We start from the raw sequence: 18,212 nt of genomic DNA on the forward strand, positions 1-18,212 counted from the left end.
TGGTGAAACCCCATCACCACTAAAAATACAAAAAAAAAAAAAAATAGCTGGGCATGACGGCAGGCAACTGTAATCCCAGCTACTGGAGATGCTGAGGCTAAAGAATTGCTTCAACCTGAGAGGCAGAGGTTGCACTCCAGCCCGGGTGACATGGTGAGACTCCATCTCAACAAAACAAAACAAAACAAAACAAAAAACAGAAAATGGGCAAAATGGGCATGAAAAAACATTTCACCAAAGAGGATACACAGATGGCAAAGAAGCACATAAAAAGATATTCAATATCACTAGTTATTAGTGGCATAGCAAATTAAAACCATGAGATACAACTGCACACCTATCAGAATGTTTAAAATTAAAAATAGTGACAAAATCAAATGCTGGTAACGATGCAGAGAAACTCATATATACTGTATGGTACCATTTATATAACATTCTTGAATGATAATATTACAGAAGTGGAGAACATACTAGGGTTATTAGGGATTAAGGAAGGGGTGGGGAGCAGGAAGAAATTGGGTGTGGGTATAAAAGGGAAACATGAGGGACCCTTGTGGTGATGGAAATGTTCTGTATCATGACTGTATCAATATCAATCTCCCAATGTTACCCAATGGTTACATCTTATAAAACTATAGCATAATATCACAATATTGTAAGAGTAAGGGTACACAGGATCTCTCTGTATTATTTCTTATAAGTATACATAAATGTACAATAAAATCCAATTTCAAAGTTTTTTTTTTTTTAAATCATTTTTCTTAAAGAACTAGAATAAGGAAACAATAGTGAGTATCCCATAGTCAACAAAATACATTTCCTAAATATAGTGTTAAATCGAAGAATGATTAAACAACTAGGCAATTCCTATTGGTCTATGCTTCATCTGATGGACAACCCTGTCTTGATCGTGTAGGTAATTAAAACCCAACTCCACATCCTTGTTTTGTGTCATGATGGGCAATGCAAGTTTAGTGTAAAGGGTCACAAGGAACCTTAGAGGTCATCCAATTCAACTTTTTCATTTTACAGGAAAAAAAATTGAGGGAAGATGGGTGACCAGATTTTATGAAATTGAGGGAAGATGGCTGACTAGATGTAGGTAGTATGTGCCTCTTCCACAGAGAGGAACCAGAATAGTAAGTAGATATCTTTTGAAGAGATGGTCTAGGAGAGCATGCTGGGATTCACAGAGAAGAGATGGGAAGCACCAGAAGTAAGTAGAGGATCTGAGGCATCTTGCCCAGCCAGGTACTCACTAAGAGCTGGGAGAGGCTTCTAAACACAGGGAAACAAGAAGAGAGAAACCCCAAGGGCTTAGCTTTTATGACCTTGACTACAGGGGAGACCCTTGACCCACTAGGCCCTTGAGCCTGACGTACAGAGCTGCCTAAAGATTTCACAGAGATATTGCTCCAGAAAGGAAACCCACATGAAATCCCATAGGCATCCAGGCCTAGAGCAGCCTCAGCAAGGTGCCACTTTGAGATCTTAGTTACAGGGGACTTACAGACATGGCTGCTGCCACTGCGCAGCTCCCAGCAGGGAAATGGGAGACTAGGCTCTCCCTTTCTCCTCTGGGAGGGTCTCTACTGCCCAGATGCAGTATGCTATTGAGACTGAGATGTGAGTGGCTGGCACTCTCCATAGCTTCCTGACCACACTGCCTGCCTGGGAGGGGCACCACCCTCTCTGGTCTCAAGCCCAAGGTATGATTTTAAGAGTTTAATGCTAACTTAGGCCCCACCCTCGGGCCAAGTTCAAGTTGATGTGGTTGCAACCACCGCTTAGCCAAGGAGGGACAAGGAAACAAAGCTCTCTTACACATACCTAGAACAATATCCACTGCCTTGCCACAGGCTCCTGTGAGACTGAGACTTGAGCAGACTACACTCTTCATAGCTTCTTCCCCGTGCTGTTCGCCTGAGGTGGGAGGGCCTACCCACTCTGGTCACCAGCCCACAGCTGGCACAATTCTGAGAGTTTAACACTGAGTTGTGTCCTACCTTCGGGCCAAATTTGAGGTGATGTGGTTGCAGCCACCACCCAGCAGTAGGAGGGACAGGGAAACCAAGCTCTCCTAAGGACAATACCCACTGCCCTGCTACATGCAGCTGTGAGATTGGGGACTAGTCTGCTGAATGCATTGCTGCTTCTAGGAACACCAACACAGACTGTTTAAGTCCCAGTAGGTTGCTCCACCACTGCTACTGCCATCACCCACACAGTACCAACAGCAGAGGGACCTGAGAACCCACCCACACTCCTGGCCCACTGCTGCCACTTATAGCTTCTAAGAAAACTACCTGAATGCCCAAGAATCAGCCCTCCAGGACCCGCAAAGACCAGAGTCAGTATAAGCTGTTCTGAGTCCAGAAAAAAAAAAAGGCACATTGCCCCACTGCTGCCACCATGGGGGCCTGCTCAGTTAGACATCCAAGTCCCCAGCAAAACTTCACTACTACTTCGACTAATAATTATAATAACAAATGTACCCTAATCCATCAGGAAAATCACAGATACCACTGACCCTGTGTACTGTTGAAGAAGTCAATACAAAGATCACACTATCACAGGCACCCACAATCAAAGCTAAAGTATCCTGTTCAACCAACAATATACACACATCTTTAGGAAAAAATTCTCCCTTATGAAAATAATTTTCAAAAAATTGGAATGGGGCTTCCCTGTGGGGGTCATTATGGGGGTTTCCTGGGCTTTCAGCTCTTTCAAGACTGACATGAAAACTGCCAAACTCTGCCAAATTCAGAAATGGTGATTAGGAAACATGGGGATCTGCGAGAAACAACTGCAAAATTAGTATCCCCCTAAAGGAGCACCAAAAGAGGATAAGTGATATTCCATTCAAAAGAGAAAGCTGTCTTTATTGTATGAAGTCATTTATATGATTAAAATTCCATTTGCCATATTGTAAGATGACAATACCAACCATACCTGCTAATCAAAAAGTTCAAGCAAGCTATACTCCCACAAGTTAAAAAAAAGGGAGGGTGGGGGGTGACAAACACAAATTTAATTAAAGCTAAAAGGAGAGAGTTAGAAACGGAGAGTGAGTGAGGTAAGTAATACTAAGTTGATAAGGGGCAAACCAGAATGGACAGTTAAGTCCTTTCCACTGCTAGCCTTGGTTTGGAAAGAGCAAGTACTACAAAAGCACACAAAGATATCAACAATCAAATTCCTTCAAAATGTTAAAAAGTACTGAGCCAAAGAGTACTTTCCAAGGAGAAACCAAGGCTCCACTTTATGCATCAGAGAACATTGTTCCTAAACTAGAACTTAACAAAGATTTGCCTAAATCAGGGGAATGTAGATGTAATCCTTCAGAAACTAAAGCACCTTTACTGGTTAGCTCAATGAAAACTTCTTTGTCAAAACAAGACAGAAAATATTCCTCAGCCATACTTAATGATGTGTAAGCAGTTTCTGTTGATCTGAAATTGAAAACAAATGATCCCCAAATATAACAGCATCTAGTAAAAGTACTAGATATGCCTACTGGTGATTATCACAGTTCAAAGGATCTCATTGATGGAGTTAAAACAGTAACAATCTCATTGTCAAGCAATGAGAGAGATTCCAAAGGTAGAGATCACCCCTCAAGAGTCTCCACTGATATTAGAGACACTAAGACTTGGGAAAAGAACACAGAATACTAATTAAGCCTTAAAAATAGCTCATTAGGCAAAATCTGAGTCATGGGGAACCAAGAATAAGGACTTAGCCTCAGAGTAGAGAAAATGCAGGAGAAAAGTGTGCCTGTGACAGAAAAGCAGGAATGGACTGCCATGAGCATGGCTCTGAGGACTTCAACACTGATGATTCAGCCACAGAGAAGAAATCTCAAGATGAAGACTCCATTTAAGCTTGTTCATTCCAAGGGCGATAACTTACAATGAGTTTCTTTCTGTAACACAACCAAGCAGCCAAAATCTTGCCTCTCTGTCTACAAAATTTATTCAGGAAGAGAAAGTAAAAGACTGCAGTCATAATTGAGTCTCAGATGTAAAGGCATTAGTGGAGAGTAAAGAACAAGTCTCTCTGGAGCGCATATCTGGCTTCAGTTCCAAGCATTACACATTCAGTGACAGGGCCCTTTAGGTTCAACCCAGGATCACATTTTTCAGAGCCCCTTCACCAATCATGCGACAACCGCTGACAGAAAGGACCTTCCAGCTCCATAGGGCTGGAGTTGTTTCCTGCCTATCTTGGACTAGGGGTGTTCCCAGGAAAGCCTCAGTGTTGGAATGCAATGGCCCAGAAACCACAGCTTATCAGTCCCCAGAAGGGAAGATTTTCACAAGTTCCTTTGTTGGAAAGAAATTTGACTGATATAAGAAGTTTTAAACCCCCAATCAGACTTACAATCTCCAAATTCTCTCTAATGAAGCTCTTGGGAGCTGTACAAAAAGGCTGGACTAAGGGCAATACCACCATAAAGAAGAGTGGAGTCAGTGGTATCACAATGCTCTTTACAGGATACTTCATCCTCTGTTGTAGCTGGGGTTTCATGCATCTGAAGCTGTAGTACTGGTGTAAGTAGTGTTGACCTGGATATCACTTAAGAAATCTTTGGAACTACAAGGGGCATATAGTGGAGCTGACTTCAATACGTAGTTAACAATTTAAAAGGGCATTTAGAACAAGAAGAGGGAGTGAAAAGAATAAAATTATTAAAATCTGTAATAATTATATAGAAAGTAAATTTTTATTAATGTGGACAAAGAAATATGAAAAGGTGACTGCTATACCAGATGCACAGATATCAATGGAAGGACATAAGAAACATGAAAAAGTAGGGATTTATGACACCACCAAAGGACCACAACAATTGTCTGGCAACAGATCCAAATCAAAAATAATGCCTCAAAATGCCAGATAAATAATCCAAAATATTGATTTTAACAAAGCTCAATGAGGTGCAAGAGAAATACGAAAAACAGTACAAAAAAGTTCAGAATATGGATGAGAAATTTACCAAGGAAATAGGTATCTTTTTAAAAAATGCATTGTGGATGTAAAAAATTCATTGAAGAAAATGCAAAACACATTTGAAAGCTTCAATAATAGACTAGATCAAGCAGAACAAATCTCAGAAGTTGAAAACAAATCTTTTTTTTTCCTTCAATTTTGATTTTACGTTCCAGGGTACCTGTGCAGGATGTGTAGTCTGTTACATAGATAAATGTGTGCCATGGTGGTTTGCTGCACAGATCAGCCTATAACCTAGGTATTAAGCCCAGCATCCATTAGCTGTTCTTCCTGATGCTCTCTCCTCCCACCCCCTACCCTCTGAGAGGCCTCAGTGTGTGTTGTTCCTCCCCATGTGTCCATGTGTTGCTATCATTTCAGCTCCTGCTTATAAGCTCCTGCTTACAGCCATTCCAAATGGGAGTAATCAGCCAAAAAAAAAAAACAAGGGGGCTACAGGGCCCATGCAAGTTTAAAATCCAGTAGGGCAGTCAAATCATTTAAAGTTCTGAAATGATTTCCTTTGATTCCATGCCTCACATCCAGGTCATGCTGATGCAAGAGGTAGGTTCCCTAGTCTTGGGCAGCTTCACCCCTGTGGCTTTGCAGGGTACAGCCTCTCTCCTGGTTGCCTTCATGGTGTGGTGTTGAGTGCCTGTGGCTTTTCCAGGTGCATGGTGCAATCTGTCAGTGGATCTACCATTCTGGGGTCTGGAGGACAGTGGCCCTCTTCTCACAGCTCCACTAGGCAGTGGCCCAGTAGGGACTCTGTGTGGGGGCTCCCACCCCATGTTTTCCTTCTGCACTGCCCTAGCAGAGTTTCTTCATGAGGACCCCACCCCAACAGCAAACTTCTGCCTGGGCATCCAGCAGTTTCCATACATTTTCTGAAATCTAGGTGGAGGTTCCCAAACCCCAATTCTTGACTTCTGTGCACTCACAGGCTTAACACCATGTGGAAGNCAAGGGGGCTACAGGGCCCATGCAAGTTTAAAATCCAGTAGGGCAGTCAAATCATTTAAAGTTCTGAAATGATTTCCTTTGATTCCATGCCTCACATCCAGGTCATGCTGATGCAAGAGGTAGGTTCCCTAGTCTTGGGCAGCTTCACCCCTGTGGCTTTGCAGGGTACAGCCTCTCTCCTGGTTGCCTTCATGGTGTGGTGTTGAGTGCCTGTGGCTTTTCCAGGTGCATGGTGCAATCTGTCAGTGGATCTACCATTCTGGGGTCTGGAGGACAGTGGCCCTCTTCTCACAGCTCCACTAGGCAGTGGCCCAGTAGGGACTCTGTGTGGGGCTCCCACCCCATGTTTTCCTTCTGCACTGCCCTAGCAGAGTTTCTTCATGAGGACCCCACCCCAACAGCAAACTTCTGCCTGGGCATCCAGCAGTTTCCATACATTTTCTGAAATCTAGGTGGAGGTTCCCAAACCCCAATTCTTGACTTCTGTGCACTCACAGGCTTAACACCATGTGGAAGCTGCCAAGGCTTGAGGCTTGCACCCTCTGAAGCCACAGCCTGAGTTATATATTTGTCCCTTTCTGTCATGGCTGGAGTGGCTAGGATATAGGGCACCAAGTCCCTAGGCTGCACACAGTGCAGGGACACTGGGCCCAGCCCAAGAAACCACATTTTCCTCCTAGGCCTCCAGGCCTTTGATGGGAGGGGATGCCATGAAGACCTCTGACATGCCCTGGAGACATTTTCCCCATTGTCTTGGGAATTAACATTCAGTTCCTTGTTACTTATGCAAATTTCTGCAACTGGTTTGGATTTCTCCCCAGAAATGGGATTTTCTTTTCTATCTCATTGTCAGTTTGCAAATTTTCCAAACTTTTATGCTCTGCTTCCTTTATAAAACTGAATGCCTTTAACAGCACCCAAATCACATTTTGAATGCTTTGCTGCTTAGAAATTTCTTCTGCCAGATACCCTAAACCATCTCTCTCAAGTTCCAAGTTCCACAAATCTCTAGGGCAGGGACAAAATGCCACCAGTCTGTTTCCTAAAATGTAACAAGAGTTACCTTTGCTCCAGTTCCCAACAAGTTCCTCATCTCCATCTGAGACCACCTCAGCCTGGACCTTATTGTTCATATCACTATCAGAATTTTTGTCAAAGCCATTCAACATGTCTTTAGGAAGTTCCAAACTTTCCCACATTTTTCTGTCTCCTTTTGAGCCTTCCAGTCTCTTCTAAACTCTGCCTATTACCCAGTTGCAAAGCCACTTCCACATTTTCAGGTATCTTTTCAGCAGCACTCCACTCCCAGTACCAATTTACTATATTACTCCATTTTCATGCTGCTGATAAAGACATATCCAAGACTCCGCAATTTACAAAAGAAAGAGGTTAATTGGACTTACAGTTCCACATGGCTGAGGAGGCCTCACAATCATGGTGGAAGGCAAGAAGGAGCAAGTCACATTTTACGTGGAGGGCAGCAGGCAAAAAAGAGAGCTTGTGCAGAGAAAATCCTGTTTTTAAAACCATCAGATCTCATGAGACCCATTCACTATCACAAGAACAGCACAGGAAAAACCCACCCCATGATTCAATCATCTCCCACCTGGCCCCTCCCACAACATGTGGGAATTATGGGACCTCCAAGATGAAATTTGGGTGGCAGCACAGAGCCAAACCATATCATTGCCCAAAGTTACTTATAGATTCAATGAAATCCCTATCAATTACCAACATTATTTTTCACAGAATTAGAAAAAACAATCCTAAAATTCACATGAAACCAAAAAAGTGCCCAAAGAGTGAAAGCAATCCTAAGCAAAATAACAAAGCTGGAAAAATCACAGTACCTGACTTCAAATCATACTACAGAGCCATGATAACCGAAACAGCATGGTACTGGTCTAAAAATAGACACATAGGTCAATTAAACAGAATAGAGAGCCCAGAAATAAATCAACGAACCTACAACCAACTGATCTTTTACATTAAAAAATATGTATATACACTCGGGAAAGGAAACCCTTTTCAATATATGATGCTGGGAAAATTGGATAGTCATATGCAGAAGAATAAAACTGGACTCATACTTCTTACCATACACAAAAATTAATTCAAGATAAATTAAAGAACTAAATGTAACATCTGTAAGTATAAAATCCTAGAAGAAAACCTAGGAAAACTTTTCTGGACATTGGCCTATTCAAAGAATTTGTTATCAAGTCTTCAAAATCTAAATTAACAAAAACAAAAATTGACAAATGAGACTTAATTAAACCAAAAAACCTCTGCACAGCAAAAGAAACTATCAACAGAGTAAACACAAAACCTACAGAATTGGAAAACATATTTGCAAACTATGCATCCAACAAGGGCTAATATCAAGAATCTATGAGAAACTCTAACAGCTCAACATGAAAAAAGCCAAATAACTCTACTAAAAAGTGAGCAAAGGACATGAACAAATATTTTTCTAAAGAAGACATACAAGTGGCCAATAGACATATGAAAAGTGCTTAAAATCACTAATCATCAGAGAAATGCAAATAAAAACCACAATGAGCTGCCATCTCATACCAGTCAGAATGATTATTATTAAAAAGTCAAAAAAAATGCAAAATAGATGTTGACAAGGTTGTAGAAAAAAAAAAGGGAACACTTATACACTGTTGGTGGAACTATAAAGGAGTAAAACCTTTATGGGAAACAGTATGAAGAATTCTCAAAGAACTAAAAATAGAATCATCATTCAATCCAGCAATCCCATTACTGGGTATATACCCAATGGAAAGAACTCATTATACCAAAAAGATACCTGCACTTCTTTCAAAACGATTCACAATAGCAAAGATACAGAATCAACCTAAGTGTCTATCAACGGAGGACTGAATAAAGAAAATGTGGTATGTGTATATATATATATATACACACACATATATAGGAACACTACTCAGCTATAAAAAAGAAGGAAATCATGTCTTTTTTGGTAACATGGATGTGACTAGAGGCCAGAATCCTAACTGAAATAACTCAAAAACAGAAAGTCAAATACCACATGTTCTCACTTACAAGTGAGAGTGAAACAAAGGGGACACATGGACATACGGAGTAAAATAATAGACATTGCAGACTACAAAAGGTGGGAGTCCGGGAGAGGGGATGAGGGCTGAAAAATTACCTATTGGGTAGAATGTTCACTATCTGGGTGATGGGGACACTAAAAGCCCAGACTTCACCATTATGCAATATATGCATGTAAGAAATCTGCACTTGAACCCTCTAAATTTATTAAAATTTTAAAATAAATAAATAAAACAAAAATAATTAAAAGAAGAAATTTAAGACAAAAGAGATACATGATAAGGTCAAGGTTAAATACAGAGTTAGTAGTGAAACAAGGCCTAATGTCCCATTTCTCAATACAACACTTTTCTTTGTTTTTCCTTTCTTTCATGTCAGACGGGTAATGTGCAAATCTCATAATAAGGTTGAGGGTGGCACATTTCACACATGCGTGTGAACACCCAATCATCATGCTCATGAACTACAAAAGGATTTACAACATTCTTTTTATCATAGTACTTTGTTTTACACATTCTCAAACAAAGAGACAGCCTCCTTTATATGCATTATTATTTAAGAATCTGTATACTATCTGAAGCTGAATACCATCTGAAGCTGAATTCCAACTACACACTCTCTGGAACAGAATGGCTTCTTTTATACAGGATGGCTGATCTCCAAACCCATATCTCAAAGCTATCAATAGCAAAAAGAAACATCAATAGTCTGGAAATGGATCCCACCCGGGCAAGCACAAATTAAAGCCCCACAAGTAGGGGGTTCCCCTTGTCCCTAAGGGACTAGAAAGGACTTTCACTTTGCCTCATCCCTCCAGCTCTATTCCAACATTCTGGCACCTACAAACATTAAATATTTAATGAGCACCTATTATATGCCAGGCACTGTGCTACATGCTAGACAGTGAATAAGATATACAACCTCAATCCTCAAGGAGGTTGTCATCCTCAGTCCTCAAGGAGGTTGTCATCTGTGAGAGATGACAATTACAGGCAATTACAGTACAGTACATGAAGGGTTAAGAGTAAATCCATATTACCCTGAGAGCACAGGCATCATCCACTACTGACCAGGCAGAGAGGATTCAAATGGGAGGGGATTTGAGAGAAGGAGGAGTGAGAGTTCAATGTAACCAGTGAGTGGAGAATTAAGCTATTGAATTACTCAATTCACTCAACTGAGAAAGTATCTAAACGAAATAATTGTTTTGGATGTTTTAAGTGATACATGGTTTACTTCCAGGCTTTGGTAAATGCTTCTATAAACCTCATAATCACACTATAACTTATCTATTTTGTAAAGTCAGCTTTTTACACACTGAATTTACTTAAAAGAGACTTCCTGCTACACTTGTAAAAGACTACTGTATCACCTCCCTCTTCCCACTCTCTAATTAAGTTGTCAAAAATGTTTTTCATTGTATTTGTTTTGGTTCTTAAAAAACCAATATGCAAGTCAAACAACATGGTTTACATATATTTCCATAACTGTCTTGCCATATTTTGTCACACCCACTAATCAGATATTTTCCACTCATCTCTCTGTTGTATGTGAAGCTGGCAGAAGACAATATTCTAAATTGCTTTCCAACTGCATCACCTCAAAAGACTTAAAAACACATTAACCTCAGGCAAGATAACATGCTTTCATTTTGCAAGAAAGTAAAACACTAATTATTTCACAAAGCCTTCCTTAAAGGTCAAAAATAAATCCATAAATGCAATAAAATTGAGGGAAAACTTAACCTAAACCTTAAAGGAATGAAGTCTTGATCTTGGAGTAAATATTTTTAAAACCTCACTATAATTTTACTTTTTGTGTGCCATAGTACCAAAACAAAGGAATTAATTAGGACACATTAATCTTGTGTTTGTTTGTTTTGTTTTGTTTCAGTCTCACAAGTATACGTGTAACTTACTTGTCTCACTTAAGTTACTTGTCCATATTTTGGGTCAATAGATATCTGCTTAGAAGAAAGCATGCACTTTGAACAGTGCTATTAATAATATCTCCACTGTATTGTCATATATTTTTTCTAGTGAACTGAAATCAACAGCAAAAATGCCCCATTTATTTCAGTAGGACTGAAGAAAATTTAAAATTTATGTAGTAAAACAATATGTGTGAGCCACCTGTTTGCTTTTAACTAAATGAATTGGTATGGAATGACAGCTGCTGCAAAACCAACACACTTCAAATACTGTATATTACTTTGCCAAGAAGACTAAATTTTGGTATCATTTACTTTATTACCATGGGACATGTTAATGGAGATTCTTACAGAAGAGCACTGTAATGAATATTTCTAGCCACTAAGTGTCACTGTTCATTTAAATTTTTTTTAACTACGCTGATGGGCATGGTGACTCAGTAGAATCTTTCGAATGGGGTCAATCAGAAAAAAAAAAATGATTAGATTACATAACACACTTAAAGCAAAGCACAGGCACTACATAAATGTAAACTGCTTAAGAGGAATTCCTAGAGATAGAGGTGTTGCTCTCAGTGGAATGCCAACTGATCATATCAGACATTTTGCAAGCTTAAATAAGGTTTGAGCTACACTAAGCCTTGTAATCTGTTTTTACCAATATAAATGCCAAAACTGAATTGCCACTATAAAGTCTGCCAAGTTTCTTTGTATTGTATGTCAGTATGCTGTTTTCCTTCATAGTGCCATCAATAAACATGTCTGGGGATCAACTGCTTGTGATCAGATATGCTACTTTCATTGTTTCAAGCTGAGCTGATACTGCATGAAATGCCAGTGCCAGAGAGGTTCCATTCAGGCTTGAACATTTGAGGGAGGAAGTAAGGCAGGCTTCCCTCTACCCTGCATACAAAAATTTAGGTTAATGTAAGAATATCCCTGGTGCTCACAAGATACAGACATCATTTCCTAGACATGCATAAATTTTAGACAACAGCATAATGCTCCACCCCTTGCAGGTTCTAGTTAAATAATTCAAGAGATACATACTCAGAGTTTTAGAGAGTAAGATTTTTAGCTGTTCTACTCACCATATGTAATGGTCTTCTTTTCTCAAGACAGCAATATCATCATATATTTTTCTGGGTATGCCACTATACTATTACAGGATAAAAATGTATGTTGTTGCCGGAGTTCCACTTCAGCTAAAGAACCCTTTCCATTTTTTCCCCGAAATAAAGAACCTACACCTAGAATTGCTCAAATCTCTATCTCTTCTTGCAAGACAGAGTGTATCCATTTTGAAATAACAGTTTTTGTAGCTTCTACTGTTCTCATCAAAGTGGGTGTGTTTGGGGTCTTTTGGTTTGGTTTGGTTTTGTTCTGTTTGTCCAATCTGGAGCATTTTATCTCAGGCAATCTTTTATAGTTACAATACAAGACAGCAAAAGAAATGATGGTAAAAGTTAACATGAAAAAATAAGTACTTTAAATGTTCAGAGCTGAGAGAAGTAAGTTTGTACAGGGCAGGAATGGGCAAGTAAAACTTTATAAATATAGTATGTTCCTGAAAAGTACACCTTAATAAGTAGATAGAATTTCCTGAGACCTAAAAGTGGAGAGAGGGCATTCTATGTAGATGACATAGTATAGCAAAGATGTTGAAGTAGTATATTTTAAGATAGTGCACAAGGATTTCACATTAGAAAGTAGTAGGTACAAAGATTAAAAGAACTTTTGGAACCAGACTAGAATAAAAAATTCATATTAGTTTTAACTCATCCAAACTAAGAGATGATGGGAACCATTAAAACTTTTTAACACAAGAATGATTTTTTAAAAGTGTGTTCAAAAGATTAATAGGGGTGTATAGCAAAGTTTGAAAACAGCAAATGACAATTTTAAAATATTTTAAAGATATATTGTGGACATATTTCAAGAGTATTAAAATGTTTAAATGTTTACACCCAGTAAATTCTTCTGTTGAACAAATAATCCACAAAATTAAAATAAAGAAATTCAAAATTCACAAAAGAAAATAATAGGTACACAAAATTATAGCAACAACTCTAAAGGAAAAAAACACCTCAATGTCCAAAATTGGGAAAAGTATGACACATATTCCTAATAGAATTTTAAGTGGACTATGTAAATTATGTGGAAAAATTAAAAAGTTATGATACATAAACAGAATATTACTTAACCATAATTTGGAGAGCAAAAATCATCCCGGGGCAATGTTTGTTTGTCTAGGCCATTAGTAATAAGGCAGTTGAGGAAACAGTCTATCCCCACTGCAAGCTGTAAAAAGTATTACTGTTGCGTAAAAGCTTGCCTTGGCAGGAAGAAACTGAACCCAGAATCTAAGACAGGAGCTCCTACTTCCATAACAATCTGGGTGCTTGGACAACACCTTGAACTGGTGGTAGTAAGTCTTCCAGAATATCATCCCATTATTCTACTCATGGAAGAGGACTTGCAGTCAAGTTGAACAGGGACTACTAGGCATTGAAGGATTTCATATTTCTCCCATTGCTGCCTTCAGCTGTACTAGCTCCATTCTACCTTTTCCCATCCCTGTCATTTCCTAACTGACATCTTGGAAGGACTGAAGACCTTTCTGGATCGTTTTTCAGACATAAAACAGCACAGTCCAGTTTGAAATTTCCAACTTAAGAGCTCACTTCATCCCTTCCCCTGAAGTGTTGTCCAATCCTTAGCCTGAAAGACTTAAGAGTAAGAAAGAAAGTAATCTGATCTTTCATTCTTCCTCCCCCAGCCCCATTTACAGGCCCCTTTGTCCTGGCTTGTTGTGGTAAGGAGGAAGAAGTTGAAAAGAGACAAGTGGCTCTTTCTTATTGGATCCCTGTTGTTATCGTTTCTTGGCCTAAGCTGGGTATTCATGAACTCTGTGTGGCAGGCATTAAAATGCTGGTTCTTTCATTAGGCAAATGTGGTTTCATAAGGTGGTAAATCTGTCTCCAGTTTATCCTCTTCCAATGCTCCTTCAGTGTGTACCCTGTAGAACAATTCACTTTACATCCTCCTTCTGCCAGGATATACTTGCCTGGTGGCAAGCTGTTTTGGGTAGGCTTCTGTCAAGATGGCTAAGGCCCAGCTACCTTTCCACTTGACTCAAGAAACTCATACATCCTTTCTAAGCCTAACATGAGACTGCAGGCTGCTCCCCACTGCCCTTCACCCCATCATGCACTCTCTTTCCAATTATCTATCCTCCTGCTCAAATGGGAACCTGGCAGATCACCAAGTCTGCAGCATAAGCAAACTTCAAACTAGGAGAACACAAAAATCATTACACGTAACTGTCCCCTTCCTTGGCTTTGGGGTGCTGAGTATCCCTCTTCTTCCCCTCGAGAAAAGAAAATAAAAACCACAGCCCTTTCTCTCTAGGCTAATGACTCATAGCTCCAGTGCTTTTTTCACCCTAGTCTTCCGATCTGCTTCTGAGAGAGAGGAGAGGAGAGAGAATGACAAGGTTGGTGCTGATGGGATGATTAGGAACAGCAGAGCCTCTTTCTTTCTTTCTTTCTTTTTTTTTTTTTTTTTTTTTGAGACAGAGTCTCGCTCTGTCACCCAGGCTGGAGTGCAGTGGCCGGATCTCAGCTCACTGCAAGCTCCGCCTCCCAGGTTTAGGCCATTCTCCTGCCTCAGCCTCCCGAGTAGCTGGGACTACAGGCGCCCGCCACCTCGCCCGGCTAGTTTTTTGTATTTTTTTAGTAGAGACGGGGTTTCACCGTGTTAGCCAGGATGGTCTCGATCTCCTGAGCTCGTGATCGGCCCGTCTCGGCCTCCCAAAGTGCTGGGATTACAGGCTTGAGCCACCGCGCCCGGCCTCCGCCTCTTTATTTCTTAATAAGCCCCAAGGAAGTACAGAAAGTACAGAGTCTATGCCCCCCAGTTTATGCCTTAAACATAAAAGGTTGCCTGTAAGCTGCACGCTTACGATTAGGATCTTAGCAAAAGTCCAACTCTATCTTGTTACAACAAAAATTCTCTAAGAAATGCCTGAACTAGGCCGGGCGCGGTGGCTCAAGCCTGTAATCCCAGCACTTTGGAAGGCCGAGACGGGCGGATCACGAGGTCAGGAGATCGAGACCATCCTGGCTAACACGGTGAAACCCCGTCTCTACTAAAAAATACAAAAAACTAGCCGGGCGAGGTGGCGGGCGCCTGTAGTCCCAACTACTCGGGAGGTTGAGGCAGGAGAATGGCGTAAACCTGGGAGGCGGAGCTTGTAGTGAGCTGAGATCCGGCCACTGCACTCCAGCCTGGGCGACAGAGAGAGACTCCGTCTCAAAAAAAAAAAAAAAAGAAATGCCTGAACTAAAACAAATTTCATGGAAGCAAAATACAACCTAAACTCAGAAAATGTTTTCTGAGGTTGAAAAACTACCCTGAAGGATAGAAACAGAATGTAGAATTGGAGCCTGCGTCCTCTTCTCTGAAAGTTGAATGTGACCCCTCACGTTATGCTCAATAAAGGCAAAATCATTTTTAACAAGCCCAAGTGCCAAATATTTCAGTTTTTAGGGCCCAGGTTCACACATACAACCTCTTCCCATTATTAAAACTGATCCCAAAAATGTTGGGGTCAGTTTTAGAATCCACTGCCTCAAAGATTCAGAACTACTTCCGTCACCACCCACTCCCACTCCCACGTCTGTCTCATTCCGTCAACCAGGCCCATTCCCTTTCCAACTTGCCCTCCTCAGAGATTCCTTGCTCATTCCCGAAAGCTTTCTCTAACTTCAAATCACAAGGAATAACTTTGGGATCTCTTTTTCTCATCTCCCTCTTGAAATATTGCCAACAGTCTTCTTGCTACATAACAAAAATGATCCAAGTCCAGTACAGTCTTCTTAAATACGACCGCCTTCCCTTGATCACCTCCCACCCCAAAACTCAGAAATAACTATTAATAATTTTTTAAATAGAACTTTTTGGTTTTATCTTACTAACCATATAAGGTATTTTTCTAGTCAAAAAAAAGATTTGTCAATCTCCCCAGTTCTATAAGGAAGAAGTAGTAAGTCCTAAAGCCATATCTGTGAATTTGCCCCAATTGTAACAGTTTCATACAAAGGAATAATTTTCCTTTTGAAAAAGTTGTCACCACAACCAGTTATACAAAATCACTTCATTATGTGCCCCATATTGCATATATAGGAATCACAGAATTGAAGAAAATTCAAAATCTGCCATCTTCCCTGCCCCCTTATCCCTAATTCTGATTAAATGAAAAGACTAGAAAGCTGTACTTAAGAAATGCTTAGAGCTCCTCAACTAGAGATTGCTTCAGAAGACTGAGTGTTGCTTAACAGTATGCATTTACATAAAATTGTGGTGATTGGATCAGCTTTTGATTTTCAGGGTTGAGTAGAATAGAATTTAAGAAATGTGGTGGTTTATAGAAAGAAAAATCTTAGAAACAAAGTATCAAATAAAGTCGAAAAAAGAAACAAAAATACATCTTTAGTAAGCAATGAAGTCCTTTTTAGGTAACATCCTGAGCCTAATTCAGCTTCCCTGAGAACATTACCACAGACTAAGAGCACACATCATTAGATACTAACTGTAACAGCACAGCCCCATTGAACATATGTGCTGTCTGCATGGGAGGTCTGAGGGCTAAAGCTAGAGCATGCAGCAAAAAATATACAAAAAGCAGTGTACTTCTGAAATACTTTACTGAATATTAACACCCATTAAAAGCTTTCTTTGTATGAAACACATCTCATAACCTTTCTCCATCTCTCCCCTCCCTCACTCTATATTATCTGTATTTTAAACAATTGAGATAGCTAAATAGTTCTTGAGTTGCTCATTAAAATTATGCCTAAACACAATTATTTAATACAACATATTCTAAGTACTTGTAAGTAGTAAGGCTTCCCACAAGAACCTGGAAATTAGAAAGTTAAGAATGCCTCATAAGTGTAAAACTTTAAATGCCTAATGGATGAGAGTAGAGAGCAAAGTCACCTTTAAAGATGAATGAAAGGCCTGAAAGCCTTAGCTGCTATTTGATTAATTATATTACCATGCTTTATTAAATGTGTCAATCAAAAGGGGAATTGGCCAATCAAATGCAAATGGAAAAACAAGGTTTAGAAAGCAGTATTTTGGCAATGCTCATCCAAGCACTTGTACACAGGAGAATCTGTTTGGGCCAAAACCAAACCCACTGAAAATAACATTCTTGGATTCAATTAATCTAATTCCCTTGTTCTAATTAATGCTTAACAAAGAACACTATGACTATGCAAGTACTCAAAGAAAAAAATGGCTGAATACCTTTCAACCTGGGAGTGGGAAAGCCTTTCTAACTATAACTTAAAATCCAGAAGGCATAAAACAAATATGATGTTTGATTTTATAAATACAAAATAAATTTGCATGACAAAAGTATATACATCTGTATTATGTGTGTAGCTGCAGATATATACCAAGAGATCTGAAAACCTAAGAAGAAAATGACCAAAAATCTAACAGAATAATAGGAAAATAACAGTTTACACAAAAAGAAATGCTAATGACCCTTAAATAAATTAAAATATACTCTACCTATCTCAGAAATGCAAATTAAACTGTACTGAGATTCATTTTTTTAACCCATCATATCGGCAAAAATTCAAAACTTTGACAACACACTCCATCGTCAAGGCTGTAGGGAAACAGGCACTCTCAAACATTTGTGGCTGAAGTACAAAATGGTGTGATTCCTACTGAGAAGTTGGTAATATTAAAAAAAAAAAAAATTACAGATATATTTACCTTTGAACCAGCAATCCTGCTTCTAGCAATCTTCCCTGAAGAACCACTTCAAGAAATACAAGACACCATATGAACAAGGTTATTCACCGTTGCATTGTCATACCGAACAACTGAAAACAATTCAAATATATCATTTAATAGGGATAGGTTAGCTGAACTATGATACTTCCACAAAATGTATAGATAACACCCAGCTACAGAAAAGAATGAGGAAGACCTCTATATACTAACATGGGATGAACTCCAGGATCTATTTTATGAAAAAAGCAAGACAGAAAACATACTACCCTTTTTGTGAGAAAGGAGATGCAAGAATGTGTCTGTGTGTACATGAGTATTTGCCTAGCTTGAAAAAAAAAAAAAAAAAAAAAAGCCTGGAAGGAAAAGTCAAAAACTCAGCCATGCCCTGTGGCTCACGACTGTAATCCTAGCACTTTGGGAGGTCAAGGCG

The sequence above is a fragment of the Rhinopithecus bieti genome, unplaced genomic scaffold (assembly GCF_001698545.2).
Source record: "Rhinopithecus bieti isolate Rb0 unplaced genomic scaffold, ASM169854v2 scaffold_40377, whole genome shotgun sequence".
NCBI classification, from domain to species: Eukaryota; Metazoa; Chordata; class Mammalia; order Primates; family Cercopithecidae; genus Rhinopithecus; species Rhinopithecus bieti.